Genomic DNA, 18,589 nt, shown 5'->3' with positions numbered 1-18,589 from the left:
CGAAGTAAAGCGACTCTTGAGATCAGAGAAGGCTTGCTGGGCCTCAGGCGTCCAACAGAATTTCTTTAGCGAGCTGGTAAGGGCGGTAATAGGAGAAATAATCTTAGAAAAGTTCTTGATGAATTTTCGATAAAAATTGGCAAAACCAACAAACCTCTGCACAGCCTTGCGGCTATTTGGTGTGGGCCAATCTAGAACCGCTGAGACCTTACGAGAGTCCATCGACATTCCCTCAGGGGAGATGATAAAACCCAGGAATTCTATAGTTAATCTCTCGAATTCACATTTCTCCAGTTTCGCGAACAGTTTATGGGCTCGCAAACGAGAGAAAACTTGTTTGACATGGCGTCGATGTTCTTCCAAGGAGGACGAAAAGATCAAAATGTCATCTAAGTAGACGATAACAAAAAGATCCAAGAAGTCCCTAAAAATATCATTCACGAAGTGTTGGAAAGTTGCTGGAGCGTTACATAGGCCAAAAGGCATAACCAGATATTCAAAGTGTCCGTAACGTGTGCGAAAGGCCGTCTTCCATTCGTCCCCCTGTCGAATACGGACCAGATTATACGCCCCTCGAAGGTCCAGTTTAGTAAATACTCGGGCGGAGCGTAGTCTCAGGAACAATTCCGGTATGAGCGGCAAAGGGTATCGATTCTTAATGGTAATTTTGTTCAAATCTCGATAATCAATACAGGGGCGTAAGGAGTGATCCTTCTTTTCAACAAAGAATATACCTGCTCCGGCAGGTGAGGTGGATGGACGAATGAACCCCTTTTTGAGATTTTCCTCAATATAGTCCTTAAGAACGGTAAGTTCAGGTTCTGATAAAGGGTAGATTCGCCCAAAAGGAATAGCTGCGCCAGGAAGAAGGTCCACAGGGCAGTCGTAAATCCGGTGCGGTGGTAGTACATCCGCTCCTCTCTCATCAAAGACGTCTAGGAACTCGTGATAGGATTCCGGAATGAGCTTAAGCCGAGGATCTGAAGACAGGACCGACAACTCCTTCGAGGCCCAGTCATGACGGGAGCATTGGCCGGAAGGAAATGTTATTTGATTAGAGTCCCAATTGATGAGAGGATTATGTGCCTTCAGCCACGGGAACCCCAAGATGAGGGGATACAATGGGGAGGAAACTACATCAAACGAAAGAGTCTCACTGTGCTTCTGAATCTTTATTAACAAAGGAAAAGTCTCAATCAAAACTGGACCAGAAGAAATATCAGATCCATCTGCCAATTTCACCATCAATGGGCTGGATCTGGGTTTCAAAGGAATACAATGCAATCGGGCGAACTCCCGATCAATAAAGCAACCGCAGGCCCCGGAGTCAATCAGTGCTGGAACCTGGAGCGTCTTTCCGGACCACTGTAAAACAGCAACAACAGACATAAGTGAAAGTCCATTGACCCCTTCTGCACTGAGAAGAACTGGTGCTGAATTCTTACTATTAGGTCGCACAGGACAACTGCGAAGGAGGTGGCCCGAAGCACCACAATAGAGGCATAAGTTCATACGTCGTCTGCGTAGTCTCTCCTCAGGTGTTAATGGAGAGCGGATGAGGCCGATCTGCATGGGTTCAGGCTCCTCAGACAACGAAGAAGCGGCCATGGGAGGTGTTGAGGTAGATTTGGGGAACAGGGGTGCTTTGGGGAGCAACCAGCTTGGTTGCGAGACCCCGGATTTCTCCAGTCTCCTCTCCCTCAAACGCCGATCAATTTGGATCACTGTCCCAACAAGCGATTCTAGTTCATCAGGAACGCCAACACGAGCTAGCTCATCCTTCAGAACTTCCGACAAGCCAATTCTAAACTGGTGTTTCAGAGCCGCTTGGTTCCATTGGGTGTCCGCAGCGTAGTTGCGGAAATCTGTGATATACTCCTCAACCGGGCGTCTACCCTGGAAGAGGGATCTGAGCGCAGCTTCAGCTGAAGCCTCTCTTTGGGGGTCGTCATACAGTACAGCCATCGCCTGAAAGAAAGCAGTAGAGTCACTGAACAACGGGCTGTCTTGTTCCAGAAGACGGTGGGCCCATGTCTGAGGCTCCCCGGATAGAAGCGAAATGGCAAACCCCACCTTAGACTGTTCAGTCGTATAAGTATAGGGGTTCAAAGTAAATTCCAGCTTGCAGCTATTCATAAAGGCCCGAAACTTCTTGCGGTTCCCAGAAAAGCGCTCTGGCAGAGAAAGCTTGAGCTTGGGCGTCGCTGGCTGAATAGCCCCGGGTGAGGGAGCAGCGGGGACATCAGCGGGATCTCCAGGCAAAGGCTGTAATTGAGCCTGGACAGAATGTAGCCCGGCTTGGAGTTCTTGTACCGCTTGAGTGAGGGCGGTCATTTGCTGAGTCAGCAGTTGCATGGCCGGGATTTCCTCAGCTCCTTCCATACTGGCGAAGTGATACTGTCACGACTAAGCAGGAAACGTCACTGGAAGAAGTCGTTGAGGAAGGACCTCTCCTACACCTCCCACTAAGGAACACAGCCGCTGGGGGTGAAACAGGACTGGAGCCAAGTGAAGGAGTGGCAGGAGTGCCGAACCAGGCGTCTAGGCAAAAACGGAAGGCAATCGGATGGTCAGGCAGGCAATAGGTCGGTACAGGCAGCAGGATTCAGAATCGGAAGTCAGGCCGGGTCAAAATAACAAATATCAATCAGGAAACAATGCTTGGCGTCTTTCACAAGGAAAATGATCACTTCGCAGTGATCCTAGGCCTCTGGCGTCTTTTTAAGCGCAAGGCGCATGCGCGGGCGTCACGACGCACGCCGGCGTCAGAGCGTGCGCGTGCGTCAAGGCGCGCGCCGGCGTCAGAGCGTGCGCGTGCGTCAAGGCGCGCGCCGGCGTCAAGACGCGCGCTGGCGTCAAGACGCACGCCGGCGTCATAGCGTGCGCCAGCGTCAGAGCGCGCCCCCTTGCGACCAGGTGGACGGCCACGACGAGCAGGTACCTTACACCTCCCTATCCTGTAGCGGAATAACCAGTTAAACAATTACCGTTTCGTTCTCTTTTACATAATACTGTGACCATTCCTTGCTTCCTGTTGGCGGAAACTCAGGTTAATACATAACTGACCCCTAAGCGATAGTAGAAGGGGTGATATCATTGAAGAACGTGTTATATCACCGACGTTTGACTTTAGCCAGCTCATTTTGGCTGAAATCTGGCTATCTATTAATTCTTCGATGGAAACTCAGTACAACTGGGCCAACACAGACTTACGGAAGCACAGCCAAGATGTGCTCAGTGCCGGCCCAAGAGATTCCCATGACAGTTTATTGGGACCCTCGGAAGACATCTGCTCCGACCTGCCTGTAGTTAAGGAGGAATGGGATACCGCAGAGCAGATATATCTTCCTAGATTTCCTTCCTGCAGGATCAGCAGGATGCAGCTCTCATATTTAAGCACAGAGTTCTATTAGCCATACATAAAATGTTAGGGTGCGTATAAAATATACAATAAAAAATAACAATGTCAAATCAATGATGTTTTATTATAGCATTCCATCTCTGCAACACTTTAAAGCTGAAATAGTTTTGCAAGATGGTCTTTACATTTTTTGTTTTATATTCAAGGACTATTTGTGCTGCAATGGGTCGAGGTGTGGGTGGTAAAATGTAGTGAGCTGTAATTATAAGCACGGCATGGTGCCATCAGTAAAGTTATAGGGACCTATAAGATACTCAGATCTTGGTTGAGTAATATGGAGTTTTTGTGTGGTTTCTCAGGAATGTTGTTAATGTTGAATAGGATTAATGTCAACCAAATATCAGCATACACAGTTGCTGTGGCTTTGGCAAAAGTGGTCCATCAAAAATGACTTTTATTGCTGAGGGAACAATAGCTGATATCATTGGTGCTTACTGTATTTGCAGAATGGTAGTCAGTTATTGTTAATCAGTATAGTTAGATAACGATTGGGTGGCACAGTGGTAGCACCTTGAGTTCCATTGTAACCTGGGCATTACCTGCCAGGAGTTTGCATGTTCTCCAAGTGTCTGTGTGGTCCTATAAAAGCAGGTAGGTGCCTCCTAATGATATTGATGCTAGCGTTGGGTGAATATGATTGAGGTCTAGACCAGGGGGCCCCAAACTTTTTTTACCCATGAGCCACATTCAAATGTAAAAAGAGTTTACAGAATTAACAGAAGAATTAAGAAAGTCCCTAGGGTGCCAAATAAGGGCTGCCATTGGATATTTGGTAGCCCCTATATGGACTGGCAACCTACTGGAGTTTCTGTATCACTTTTGAATGAAACTTAAATGGATGGTCTCTTTAATATTCCCATGTTTAAAGGGGCAGCATTCCCTTTTATTCAGCCTGAGTGCAATGAATAGAGCTAGTGCTGAACATAGCCTATTGGTTTAATCTCAAAAAAATCTATAGTTGTCATTATTGGTTAAGATAAACAGGGCAAACAGGGAAACTGAAGCTACTCCATGTTTGGTCTTTGTGAGGCAGATAATTAGTGTACATAATAGACTAATAAACCAAAACAGTCGTATAAAGGCTGATAGGTGGGGGTTATATAATCTGCATCAAAGTACCAAACATGGAGTAGCTTCACTTTCTCTGGTTACCTTGTTCAGTCCCATAGATTTTTTATGTTTAAAACAATAGGCAAAAAGTAGCACTCATGTTAACCAATAATTATAAATATAGTAACATTATTAATTATTCTAGAAACAAATAGATTCAGTATCTCGGGGCAGGGGGCCCCTGAGCGTGTGTGGGAACCCCCGGGACAGCAGTCAAGTGGGCCTCGGACAGCTAGTCTGATGCTGGACGCCAAGCTGTGACTGTGCTAAGCCAGTAGTGGATGGCATGGTCCAACCTCCCCAGTACTGTCCCCTGCCCGTGATCCATGATCCATTCATGATCCACCACCCAGACTGGCTGTATGCCAATACACGCAGGGCAGCACAATGACCACTAGAATAACCTCACTATGCTGTCCCATGGCGGCACATTGGCCCCCACCAGTATATCCGAGTGGTACAGCTCTAGCAGGTTGTACTTTGCATGAGTGGGTGCCATGGTCAAACACCCAGACTGGCCTCTATAGCATGGCTTCCTGGCTGCCCCTTCTCTCAGGCAGTACGTGGATGGACGGCACACCCCACTACCCAGACTGGCTATAAGTCAGTTCACAGCAACACAATCACCACCAAATTGACCTCCTAAATTTTTTACTTTCTTGCGGCAAAGTTTTTCCACACAAAATACGTTTGAAGTCTCTGGGTGCTTTTATGCCATGCCTTTTTTTTTTTACCGCAGCTTTTTATTGCACCAACCTTTTCTGTGCAGAATACATTGGAGTCTATGGGTGATTTTGGAAAAAGTAAAGAATTTCAGCACAAACCCATACCTGGCAAAATAAACTTGCTCCTCACTACCAGCTATTACTTTGTTAAGGTTAAAGTGCAAGGGAAAAAGCCTATAGCCATGACAAAAGGTCTCTGACCAAAATGTCGGTTTGCTGCTACTTTATTTATATATATATTTACCCGGCAGGCAAAACACTGCTTGAGACCAATGTTATGAATAGGGAAGAAAGATAAAAAAAAAATATAGGAAGAAGATTTTATATTTCCCTGTCATTTAACCAAGTTTTAACTTACTTGTATGTATAACTTTATTTATAAAGAGCAACAAGGATAGGCACAGGGGTTAGAAACTGTTCAGGCAGTAAGCCAGATACACATCAGCACACCAACCACCATATTTACCTCCTTAACATTATCCCTATCTGCCCCTATTCTAAGCCAGTACATGAATGGCACGATCCACCGGCCAAACGGACTGTATATCAAATCCACGGCAGCACGATGCCCACCAGTGTTCCCTCTAAGCTGCGCACCAAGAATATTGTGTGAACACTAAGGGGCAGATTTATCAAGATGTGAGTTCAGAGCGTAATACATAAACTCACCCACGTTCTATTCATTCCTATGGGATTGTAAGAAGTGTATTTTTTGTATTTTTGATAAATACACTTCTAAAAACCCCATAGGAATGAATAGAACATGGGTGAGTTTTTATGTATTACGCTCTGAACTCACATCTTGTGAGTTTAGAGCTTGATAGATAAAAACTCACCCACATTCAATTCTTTCCTATGTGGTTTTTAGAAGTGTATTTATCATATGGTGAGTTCTAAGTTTTACCCATTGAAAAATACACTTCTAAAAATCCCATAGAAAAGAATGGAACATGGGTGAGTTTTGATCTATTAAGCTCTAAACTCACATTTTGATAAATCTGCCTTTTAGTTTTGCATTTATTCTGACAACACCATTTTTAAAAATACGCACACAGGTTTCCAATGTGCGCACAACAGAATTGTTTTTGTGCACATAGCAGAGAAGAAATTAGAGGGAACTGTATAGGATTAGCCCATACACATGACACAGAGGGGTTTGTTCCATGGCGTCTGTTGCTATTTAACTGCACAATGACGTTACTCAGCCCAGCGCTGTAGTATTTGTTTGTTTTTTGTTTTTTTTAATCTTGATGAAATGAAAATTTATCCATTTAAAAAAAAAAAAAACAACCGGTCGGAAGATAGAGCATTTGATAACACCCAGAAGATGTTTTGGCAACCGCAGTACAGGCCATTCTAGGAAACATAATGTTTTCCATCCATTTCAGGCAGAAAAAAGCCCTTTTGTAACTTGAGCTCATCTTCCATTTATTTGTCTGTCAGCAGAATAAAAATGTTGGGAGTTTATTATTGTGGGCACAGAACAATATTTGCCTGTATATCTGTGAATAAGCTGGGACTTCCATGTTGCTTATTTGGCACAAATGGTGACTGCGCCTTCTGTTTCCAATCAGCGGGGGGTTTGCTGGGTGGGACTATAGAATGATGGGAGACGCTTCCAAGGTTGGGATTTGTGTCAAAATACATTTTGTTTTCTAAATATAAATGCTGTGTTTTGCATATATTGATATGTTATATTAAAGAAAAGTGCTGTGAAACTTAGGGGCCAATTTGCTTTCGTTATTTTCTTGAAAAATTCAAGATAATTCTGAGTATTTTCTGAAAAAATGTAAGATTTTTTTTTAAAAACCACTAACATTCGAGATTTATAAAACTAAAATAGAATAGTCAGTGACAGCATGTCCTTGTCACATTTCCAAGGGGAAATGAATTCCATCATTGTTTTCTATTTCACCCAGTTTCAAGTGAAACTTAAACACATTATTGTTTTCCAAGAATGAGCACTGATGCTCCTAAAGGAACGGTTCCTGTTTGGGAAAAATAAAGAGGATTCATGGAAATGGCCATTTATATTTCTCGACTCGAAAAAATTGTGATTTTCGGACAATAAACTCAATATTTGCGTTCAACTCTACCAACATTATTGTGACATTTAGGAGCACATTTACTAAGACACAAATCTGAACCGAATTGGAAAAATTCCGATTTGAAAACGAACATTTTGCGACTTTTTCGTATGTTTTGCGATTTTTTCGGCGTCTTTACGACTTTTTGGAAATTGTCGCGACTTTTTCATTACCAATACGATTTGCGCGAAAAAACGCAAGTTTTTCGTAGCCATTCCGAAAGTTGCGCAAAATCTGGCGATTTTTTCGTAGCGTTAAAACTTGTGCGAAAAGTTGCGCCTTTTTCGTAGCGTTAAAACTTAAAAGGTGCGACGTTTCACGCAAGTTTTAACGCTACGAAAAAATCGCAACTTTTTGCGCAAGTTTTAACGCTATGAAAAATCGCCAGATTTTGCTCAACTTTAGGAATGGCTACGAAAAACTCGCGTTTTTTCGCACAAATCGTATTAGTAACGAAAAAGTCGCTACAATTTTCCGAAAAAAACGCAATCGGACGCATTCGGCCCGTTCGTGGGTTAGTAAATGTGCCCCTTAGGGGAAGATTTATTAAAACTCCATAATTTCTTGTTCATTATCCTAAATGTCTGATATTTACTAAAAACAGCTGCAAATAAAAGTTGCTCCAAGGAAACACGCAAAAAACTCAACTTTTTCGAATTGTCACTGCTAAAATCCCGACTTCACCGAGAAATCTCTAAAGTTTGGATTCAAAAGAAAGAACTTCAAGCAACGGGAAGGAACCTCTGCCATTGACTTCTACATGAACTCAGCAAGTTTATTCTGGGGAATTGTCAAATTCAGATGTTTAGCCATTCAGATGCATAGTACATTCTAGGCCAAGATCATATTCTAAAAATCCTATATCCATTACACTCTCATCTATACGCAACTCCATGGACTAGCTTGTTATTCATTATAATATAGATCTACCTTCATTCTTCTGGCTTCCTAACAACCTGGGTTCTCAAAGCTCTATTTTTTACATTACATTAACATTTATTTATAAAGCGCCAACATATTCCGCAGCGCTGTACAATAAGTGGGTTACATACATTGGACATACAGAGTAACATATAAAGCAATCAGTAACCGATACAAGAGGTGAAGAGAGCCCTGCCCAAAAGAGCTTACAATCTATCCTCTCATATGTTATATATGTCAGCCTTAAACATTATTTGGTGCCACCTCCTAAACACTTACTGGTCCAGTGTCGGACTGGCTCACCAGGATACCAAGAAAACTCTGAGTAGGCCCAGGTGTCAGTGGGCCCTCCTGCTTCTAACTATTTAGCCTATTTCATGGTTATTCCCTATTTCTGTATGGGAACAAGGAAGCTTGATAGATGGAAGAATAGAGTATAGTATGTAGAGAAAAGAGACTAGGATAATAAAGATTTTGAGGGAGGAGAGGATGAATTAAAGTTTTGAGAGTGGGTCCATGGTTTTCTGGTGGGCCCCTGCCGTCTCAGTCCGACACTGTACTGATCCGTCCTATTCAAAACCATTTGGTTACAGAGTACAAGGCTAAACATTTGGTGGCACTGATAGGAGGTAGGGTCAGGGGTACAGACTCTTCAGTGATGATGATTCCCTGGCACAACAAGCACAAACATTGTCTGACCCGCCCATGAAATGAAAATCGGTGCCCCTGTGCCCCTAAGTCATTATATATGGGCATTCACGTAATATTCAGCAGTATTTTCAAACCACAAACGCAGTCTTTAATGTTTATCTATTCCATGTATAATGAATTGCTGGATTTCATGATATGTACATTTATGTACTGCATTAACGTCTGCACTAAGTGAATAAAAATGAGATTTATAGTTGTACCATGTGACCATAGGAAGCAATGAAAACGCCTTAATGGGATATCTAAAAATGTGCTCAAACAAGCAAGTGATATATAACAAGTGGTTTGGCCTTGATGGAGCTGGAAAGCTTAAATGGAACCTATGAAATGAAAAGGGCAGGAATTTATACCGCAAGGAAAATGCCTTAAAGGGATGTGTGCTAATATTCTAAGTTATGGTTCTAACTATAGTTGAGTGCAAGAACCCAATGATTTTATACGAAGGCTCATCTATGAAATGAGCTTAGACCTGACCCCCAATGTAGAGGCGCACCATATGGCAAAAGGTCCATCCTCGGGCAGAGTCGGCGCTGCACAGCCATCCAGCCTGACCCCCGCTGTCTTCTAAATGAAAGTTTAAATACATTTCTGTATTGATGTTACAATAATATTGAGGAATAAATGGAGGGTTCTGCCTTATTAAAGTTAGATTAAGAGCCCTGGTTCAAGATTTCAGGTTTAATTTCATTTCTTCTATATAATGCTTCCTGGCGACCGAGAGCAGGAACAGCTGGAACACTTTATAGAAAATTCATGTGAACAATTCTGCTGCACTTAGTGGAATGAAAACAATTCCATTGCCCTTGCACAGGAAAGTACATTTGTCTGGATTCTCCCCATATATTTTAATGAAAGTGAAATGAAATCAAGGGCCTGTAATAGATGAGTCCTAGCTTGGTGCTTGTAATCAGGACAGCCCAGAGTGGTGCATTAGGGAACGCAGAGAACCCACGTTTCATGCCGTGTTCTTTATTCCCCTTGTGAATTTAACCCTTTGAAGGTCCACCACATCCGTTTTAATTAGGATAAAACAATTTGAGGCACCACGAGGTAGTGATGCACACAAGGAACTCATTACCTGGCATGGAGATGTGGCGACTAGATCTTGGTGCCAAAGAGAACACAAGGAAGGCTCCAGGCTGCTCCTCAAGGAGATTCCATAATGGTGTCCTTCTGCTAACTTTACCTTCTCCTTTAGAACTGTTCTGGGCCTCACAGGTCAGCGTACTCACGCAGTTCCAGGCTTCCCATGTCTCCTTCTATGGAGAGTAGCCGCACTGCTAAATATAAGCCAAAGTCACATTGCACATATTTTTTCTGCTACTGTATGAACTGAAACTGACAAAGACAGCCCGATCCCCATTCCTTCCATACGGCGGGCTAATTATTCTTTATAAGTACATGCTCTTGACCTGGAATAGAAATAATCATTTTATATACAAAGATCACATGAGCTCATAACCAGACTGACAGCCATAAAAGTGCCCGAGGGCTACATGAAGCTGCTGGGCCCACTGCTCTGCTTGGGGGACTAACTGTATGTGCGTATTTTGGACATAATTCTACCCATAAATCTTACCGTTATGGGTCATCCCTAAGCTGTGTGTTTTGACAGGGCTGGCAAATTTTTGCACTGGGAACTTGTGCGTGTGTTCTCCATTTAGTATATGAAACTATCCATTTCAGTTTAATGGTTGCTTGAAAATTCACATGCTCAGGTAGAACTCTGCCATTAAGGATCCTAACTATGGTAGCAAATAACACTGTGGCATAGTCCTATAGGTATCCCATATCAATGGCACCTATATAAGTGCATGGGGGCCTTACCCATTGGCCTATACGGAAGGCAAGAAGCACCAGCTAATGGCATCAGCATTAGAAGAGTTAAGGGGCCATGCACATAGAGATATTGGGGTCATGCATAAGGAATTTCCTCCCAGAGTCTGTTTGCACTTGACACATTGCATTTAAACTTGTAAATAATGTATATAGGGAAATAAAATTTGCTTTCATCATTATGCAAAGTGTTAAGAGTTGCTTTAAGGCAGCGTGCCCAATCCAGCGTTTTGCTACACGGCAATAGGCCATCCAGTTGGCAGTTTTCCCACAATACGAATGGTTTGGAAAGATCTGGAACAGTTAGAGCTCAGCTAACTGGCATGAACAATAAAAGAGATGAATCCAAGTGGCCAACGGCATCATAAAGACTTAGCAACAATAAGGAGGCAACGCTATCTGCTGAACAGATGTTCTGCAAAATGAACCATATATTGCAAAGCAAATGATTCTTTCCAACTGTCCTGATATAAATCTGCCTTTTTACCGAGCTGTAAAGACAGCACTTTGTGATATTCACTGAAACTGTGAATATTTGTTTTAAAATGTTTAATAAAAAGTCTAATAAACCTAAGGTTGGCCCCATGCATAGTAATGAATGCTCCTAATCACTTTGCATCTGCATGTGTAAAATGGCAGATGTTGCCTGGTGTGCCGCCCCTGGTCCGCCCCTCCACACTTTGCCAGCCTCTCATTTCCGTGCTTCTGCCCACACTTGCCTTGCCGCCTCCCTCACGTCACGCTATCCGGAAGTAAGTTTATCCCTGTCTCCGTAGCGGGGGGGCGGGGTTCTTTTCAAGTCCCGCCTCCCTGTTTGTGGACTTTGACAGTGACACATGGAGGCTGACGGCGGCTCCCGCTTGGTGCTGGGGATTGATGTAGGCACCAGTTCTGTGAAAGCCGTGCTGCTAGATGTGCGCTCCGGGGATGTAGTTGATAGCCAGAGCCGGGACACCCGGGCTGCAGTACAGAGTGAGTGCGGCCCACAGATGAGAGGGACAGGAGCCCACCCTCGTACCCCATGCGAATCACATCTAACTTGCCCAACTAACAGTGTTGAGTGGAGGAATGTGTAGAGAACCCAGGTAGCGTGTAGGTAGAGCAATTGGATAAAATAGTCAGTGAGGGCAGCCAATATCTTTCAGTTCATTTGCCTACAATAAAATGATGTGAATTTCTACATTTAAGGTTTGCTTCCTAGATGGCCTGATTCCCCAATAGATGTAGAATGGGATGGTCCAGTTCATTCAAGCACTCATTGCTTAGGGGGGCACTGCTCTTGGCACCAATGTACTAGGGGGGCACTGCTCTTGGCACCAATGTACTAGGGGGGCACTGCTGCTGGGCACCAATGTACTAGGGGGGCACTGCTGCTGGGCACCAATGTACTAGGGGGGCACTGCTCTTGGCACCAATGTACTAGGGGGGCACTGCTGCTGGGCACCAATGTACTAGGGGGGCACTGCTCTTGGCACCAATGTACTAGGGGGGCACTGCTGCTGGGCACCAATGTACTAGGGGGGCACTGCTCTTGGCACCAATGTACTAGGGGGGCACTGCTGCTGGGCACAGAGTTAAATTTTTTAACATTTTCTAATGGTGGTGTGCCTCGTGATTTTTTTCATGAAACAAGTATGCCTTTGCCCAAAAAAGGTTGAAAAACACTGCACTAGTGGGCTTATTTAGCAGTTTTCTCGAATTTGTGAGTGTACAAACCCAACTCCCATTGACCTCTATATACATTTTCAAGCCTTTAGATGCTTAAGTTTTACATTCGAGTTTTCGGATTTTTTGCACTCAATAAATATCGAACATTCGCGTAGATGCTGTATTTGGGGTTTCTCCCCAGAGGGATAGGAACAAACACGCACTATATTTTTCATACCGACACACGTATTGATTTTGACGTACACCTAATATAACGGATGTCAGATCACAATATTAATCTCCAGCCTTACAATGTGGAGCGGTTTGATAGCCAGCACCAACACAACTGTGATTTATTCCATTTTTTCTCTGTATTTTATGATACAAAAAGGCACTGTAAGATTTCTTTAAACAACTTTGACAATAAAACCTAGAAATTCTGCATGGTTAGAGGAAACAGCCCTGCTGGGAATAAAACAATCCCGTCCACATCTTGAATCTAATACATTACACTTGGACAAAATGTCATACATATTTTAGGGGGTATCAGCTTTCTATACATATTTTCTTTCTATTTGCGAGGACAGCAGTCTCACAATTCCCAGAGTAGGAAGGGACTAGTTTGGGTCACTTTCTGAAAGGCACTTTAATCCTCCGTATATGCTGAGAACACATTCCCTTGTAGGCTATAACTATTTCATCTTGTTTCTGAAATATGTGACATTTTTCCATGAGGTTGGAAGTTGAAAGTGCGGTCACTGTATTTAAGCTTTAAGGCAAAATATGAAGGTGGCTTATGCACTAGGGTTCCATTAGAAGAACTGAAACGCAGCGCTGAGCAGTAAGAGGAACCCCATATACAAATATATAAAGCTACCGGAAGGAGATGGACAAGGAGAACCGACTTTGAGCATCTTTGTGCATTTAGGCTAAAGGAGAACTAAACCCTAAAAATGAATATGGCTAGAAATGCCTTATTTTATGTACTGAACTTACCAGCCTAATGTTTCAGCATCTCTATAATAGTAATGATCCATGCCTTCAAACTTGTCACAGGAGCTCCCCATTTTGGATTGTGATAGAAGTGTCAGTGACACTGCACATGCTCAGTGCGCTCTGGGCGGCTGTTAAGAAGCTAACAAATCGCCACAAATCATCAAGCAGAAAGGAGGCTGGGCTGTCATATAAGCTGATCCTACAGGGCCGGTTTTAGCGATACCATGTAACAAGAATCTGAATAAATTACTATCAGCCTTATATTGTGACATTTATATTCTATATATACAGTATATTGTGCATCAGTCCCTAAGCTCAGGTAACTGACAGCAGCACAGAGCATGGGCAGTGAATCAGCAGAAAAGAAGATGGGGGGCTACTGGGGTATCTTTGGGGGCACAGATCTTCCCTGCTAAAGGGCTGTGGTTGCCTTGGGCTGGTACAGAAACCAAAACATAATGTACAGCATTTCTACCCTACTTCTTTAGTGAGGCTTTAGTTCTCCTTTAAAGACCACTGAGCACCACCACCATGTTTTCTTTAAAAATCAGGTTAGTGTTGGACTTGTACATGGGATTTTACTCCCATCCTAATCATTATCTGAATGAGTTCCAATCAATATGGAAATCAGTTGTTCCCATACAGATGGGCTCCTGACCTGATCAGTGAAGAAGAATAACCAACACTTTATATCCAGCTATGTATGGGTACCTTAAGGCATCAGTCTAGTCTTACATCTGAGTTTATATAATTAAACTGGATCCCTAAAGGGATGATCACCTGACAATAGTTGGGGATGAGCCACAGGCCACTGCTCCTGTATAAACTATAGCAAAAAAAAAAAGGGAAAGTTGGCAGTTTTGTTAAGTCAGGCTGAACTGAAAAACACCAAATACTGGAGTGTAAGGCCAAAAAGTATGTTTTGCTGCTGAGCTATTCAACATTAAACACAATGAAATATGTCGCCCGCTTTCATTTCTCTACTAGCAGACTCTTTAGTGCAGCTCCAGGTGAATAGCGGATAATAATGTTCAGCTGTACAACTGGGTTAAATCAAGATAAAGTGAGTTTCCATGCACTGCGGGTAATGCACACCGGCTGCGCAATCAGACTGCGAGATGCATCATGCGGTTTTAGTGACAATAATAACGGCGGGAGCCTAAGAGTCTGTTAAAAAAAGAAAAGAAATATTATTTACTGCGGGTACAATGATCTGTTATTGTGCATGTCTGTTATTTAATGTTACAATAGCGGATGAAATCAGGAATGAAATGTGCCATCACTTGTGTTGTCGGAACCAGTGTTTCTTGCGTTAGTCCATTATCTTATTCTCCGCCTATGGACTATCACTATTGTTCCCCCAATCACGTGCTTTGTATTATAACTCACCGCCCGTCCATCTTTCATCGCTTGCTGTATCCTTAGTGAACGCCACGTGTGTTAAGTGTTTATAATTTAGCACATTTCTCTCAGCGAGCGAGACAGTAGAAAGGGACAGATGATGATTGAGCGTATCAGGCCTAATGTACGGCCGCACACCCAAACAACTGTGCTCGCTGCTACTTGTAATCTACTTTGCCAGTCACTAAAATTCATCTTCACTAATTAAAATATACAAAGTTCTATTCTGGAAGATAATCATCATTAAGAACCCATTGAGCCCCAACACATTCACACGGTGTAAATTAAACAGCAATAACTTACACCTAACAAAAATGTTATGAAGTATTTAATTATTTAAAGAGACATTTGCTTATGTACCCTTCTCCCCAAGAAAAATGTTAATGACTGGTTCTGTAAAACGGATGATTAGCAGCCAAATAATAAACACTTTTGTGCTTGGGAGCGAAAGTGGAAACAGATGTCAGCGCGATTTCCTTTAGTCCCGGAATAAAAGGATCAATAGCGAGGGCTAATACCTGCGCGCCCATGGGAGATGTACCGGGCTTAATAATTCTGCCACTTCAAAGCATAAACTCTATCTTTAACTATTTACATGCTGTAAATTGTAATGGCACCAGTAGTCCCAACCCCTTCAATTCTACATTTTTGGATTATAGGGCACCAAGCAACACCCAGTCCTGCAAAGGGTCATAAGTAAGCACAGGATGAAGATGGTGACCTTGGGGAGTATTCACCAACCTGTGAATAAATGATACCCAAAAAGGGTTTATGGACCAAATTAACTTTCTTTACTTTCTTATGCAAACAAAACCCAATCTCCAGTTCCACTTAATGTAGGGGTATCGCAAGGCTCTGTACTTGGGTCAATGTTGTTCTCTTTCTATACTCTGCCTTTGGGAGATCTCAATCGATTATTTGGCTATAAATATTATCTGTATTCTGATGATATCCAAATATACTTGTTGACCCTACATTAACAGTTGAAACCCAGACTCAAATGTCTAACTCCCTCCAAGCAATATCCAACTGAGAACCAAGGGCAGCTCAAACTGAACCTTACAAAAACTGATCATCTTTCCGCTTAAGCCTGATCCTACTCCCTCATTACTATCTCTATCAACATTAATCCTGTCAACTCAGCACATTGTTTGGGGGTGATCTTTGACACCACTGTCAAAACCTGTCCCTTTTTCTAATGCAATATTGCCAAAATCTGTCCCTTTCTTTCAACTGTAACAGCTAGGCTGCTCATGCATGCTCTCATCCTATCCCGACTTGACTACTGTAACCTGCTACTAGCGGGCCTCCCTAACTCCCATCTCTCCCCCCTACAGTCTATATTAAATACTGCTGCTAGAATTCTCCCCCTTTCAACAAGGAGAGTTCAGGCCCTCCCACTGCTAAAGTTCTTATCATGGCTTCCCATAAAAACAAGAATGACTTCTTTTAACCTCTCAAAGCCCTGCATTCTTGTGCCTCTATACGTTCCTGACTGACTCCGCTTGGTTGCACCCCTACTAATACTACTTTTGCCTTGCTGCCCTTTACATCTGGAATGCCCTCCCTGATTTTCTCCGGAGAGAATCCTCCCTCAGTCTTTTCAGAACTGAACTCAAAGACACCCTCTTGGAGCACTCGCACCTGATCTTAGAACTGGCACTTATATATCTTGTATGTGTCTCCCACTGTAACCGGCAGCACTATTATCCTCCTACATGTGTCTCCAAGTTATCCTCACATTTAGATTGTAAACTCTATGGGGGCAGGGACCTCCATCCTCTTGTCTCTTTGACTCTAAAAGCAGCCGTACCTTGTATTTCTTATCATACTTTGTATTTATCTATAATTGTAATAACTGGTTTGTTGTATTAATTGTTCTACTGTACAATGCTGTGTAAAGAAGTAGCAGTTTATAAATTAAGATATACATAAAACATACATTCTTATATATTGGGGCTCTCCCACCAAGTCCCCCCCCCCCATCAATCTCATAAGTACCAAAGCTCCTGTTTTCCACTTGGGTGGCCACATACTTTTTGAATGTTCCTGAAGACAAAATCCAATTTAGGGATGAATCCAAAGTTATCAGACCATATGTCACACTGTGCTAACTCAAGTAATCACTTCTCCCCGGAGCTGCGGCAGTAATGGCTACAGTCTAATTATCTGCATTAGCTTCCACTATCTCTTCGATGAAATTCTCGACCTGTCTCTTTAACATTATGCATTGTATTTTCTTTGTGCAGATTAACACCCCAGCTATTTGTTGCCTTTCCTTTTCCACCCCTGACACTGTGGGGGCATTTACTGAAGCTCAATTCTTTCGGTTCCGTTTTATTGATGCCACAACCCAAAAAAGTGTGATTTTGCAGCCATTTATTATGGAACAAATCCAAATGCAAAAATAAGCCATTTAAAACCTCTCCATATCATGTAGAAGTCAAAGGCAGTTGTCCCCTTTTACAACTGGAAGATCTTTCTTTGCTTTGTGGTTTTAGAGGCTTTCATGTTCGACACTGGCTTTTGTGCAATAATATGAAATAGTCACGGTTTTTGTGCGACAAACCAAAAAAGTTGAGGTTTTCACATTTTTTCCACATCTTTATTTTTTCCCGTTTGTACTTTTTTTTTTATTAAAATCTTTTGCTAAATGACTGCCATTCATGGAAATTAGTTTATTCTTGTTTTCAATTAAAACTTTAAAACCATAAAAACTTGAAGGTTAGTAAATGGATTTCTAGGTGTTTTATTGAGAGATTTCAGGGAGCAACTAGGGAAAGAAAGAGATCCATGGTAGGAAAAAAATACTATAACAGAAGCGAAGTGAAGCAGAAAGAGAAAAGTGGAAACCACTAGACAAGAAGCAGACAGCGGATAGAAGGGGGGCAAGGAGCTACACCTACAATTGGCAGAAGAAATATAAAAAATAATTTTACTTATACCAATTTAGGCAGCACAGAACATCAGATCCATAGAAAGTAGCAACGTGCCTGGCTGTATGTACATTGGCTGTACTGGTGGCTTTCTGTCTAACAAGATACCTCATGATATATCTATCTTGAACATACCTAGTACAGCCTTCTTTCCAAAGTCAATTCATTATGTGAATCAGTCTTCAATATCAGGCCCAAGTGTTGGCTACCACACAAGAAAATGAATGAAGTTAGCGTGTGGTTGTTTTGGCTTCTGCACTTATTGACATAACCCGCGGTAAGAACCCTGGAATTACTGTGAAATTCAGGATGGAGGTAGCTCCAGGGTTCCCCAGCGTCAATAGGTGCCATCTATATGGAAATGCAAGTTAAAGGCATCAATAAGCAACACATTTGCTTCCATTTTTGCACACCCACACTTGCAGTTGTATTCAAAAATGACTCCCTAAGACATCTTCAAACATTAGAGCTTCACAAAGCATTCTAAGCCTTGCAAGTGCGTGCTTGAAGTTTCCCTGCTTTACTCAGACTAAGCAACGATGTGCAGGTCCCATTAGCAGCCCGCGTGAAAGCGTCTCCCCAAATGCAAGCAGAATTGTCATAAATGTATAGCTTACCCTAGAAACCAGGCATTCATATGAAAACTTGCAGAGAAAGCTTTAATAGGAACATAAGAAAAATACTGACTGTGAGGCTTCATTTTTATTGTTTAATCTGTTTTTTTTTGTGTTGCCGGGTCAGCACACGGCATAGAAAAGCTGGTCAGCCAATCCTTGGCCAAAGCCCTAAGATAGTCGC

This window comes from Xenopus tropicalis, chromosome 9 (genome assembly GCF_000004195.4).
Source record: "Xenopus tropicalis strain Nigerian chromosome 9, UCB_Xtro_10.0, whole genome shotgun sequence".
Taxonomy (NCBI): Eukaryota; Metazoa; Chordata; class Amphibia; order Anura; family Pipidae; genus Xenopus; species Xenopus tropicalis.
The sequence above is the reverse complement of the archived record's forward strand: the minus strand, read 5'-3'. Positions refer to the sequence as shown.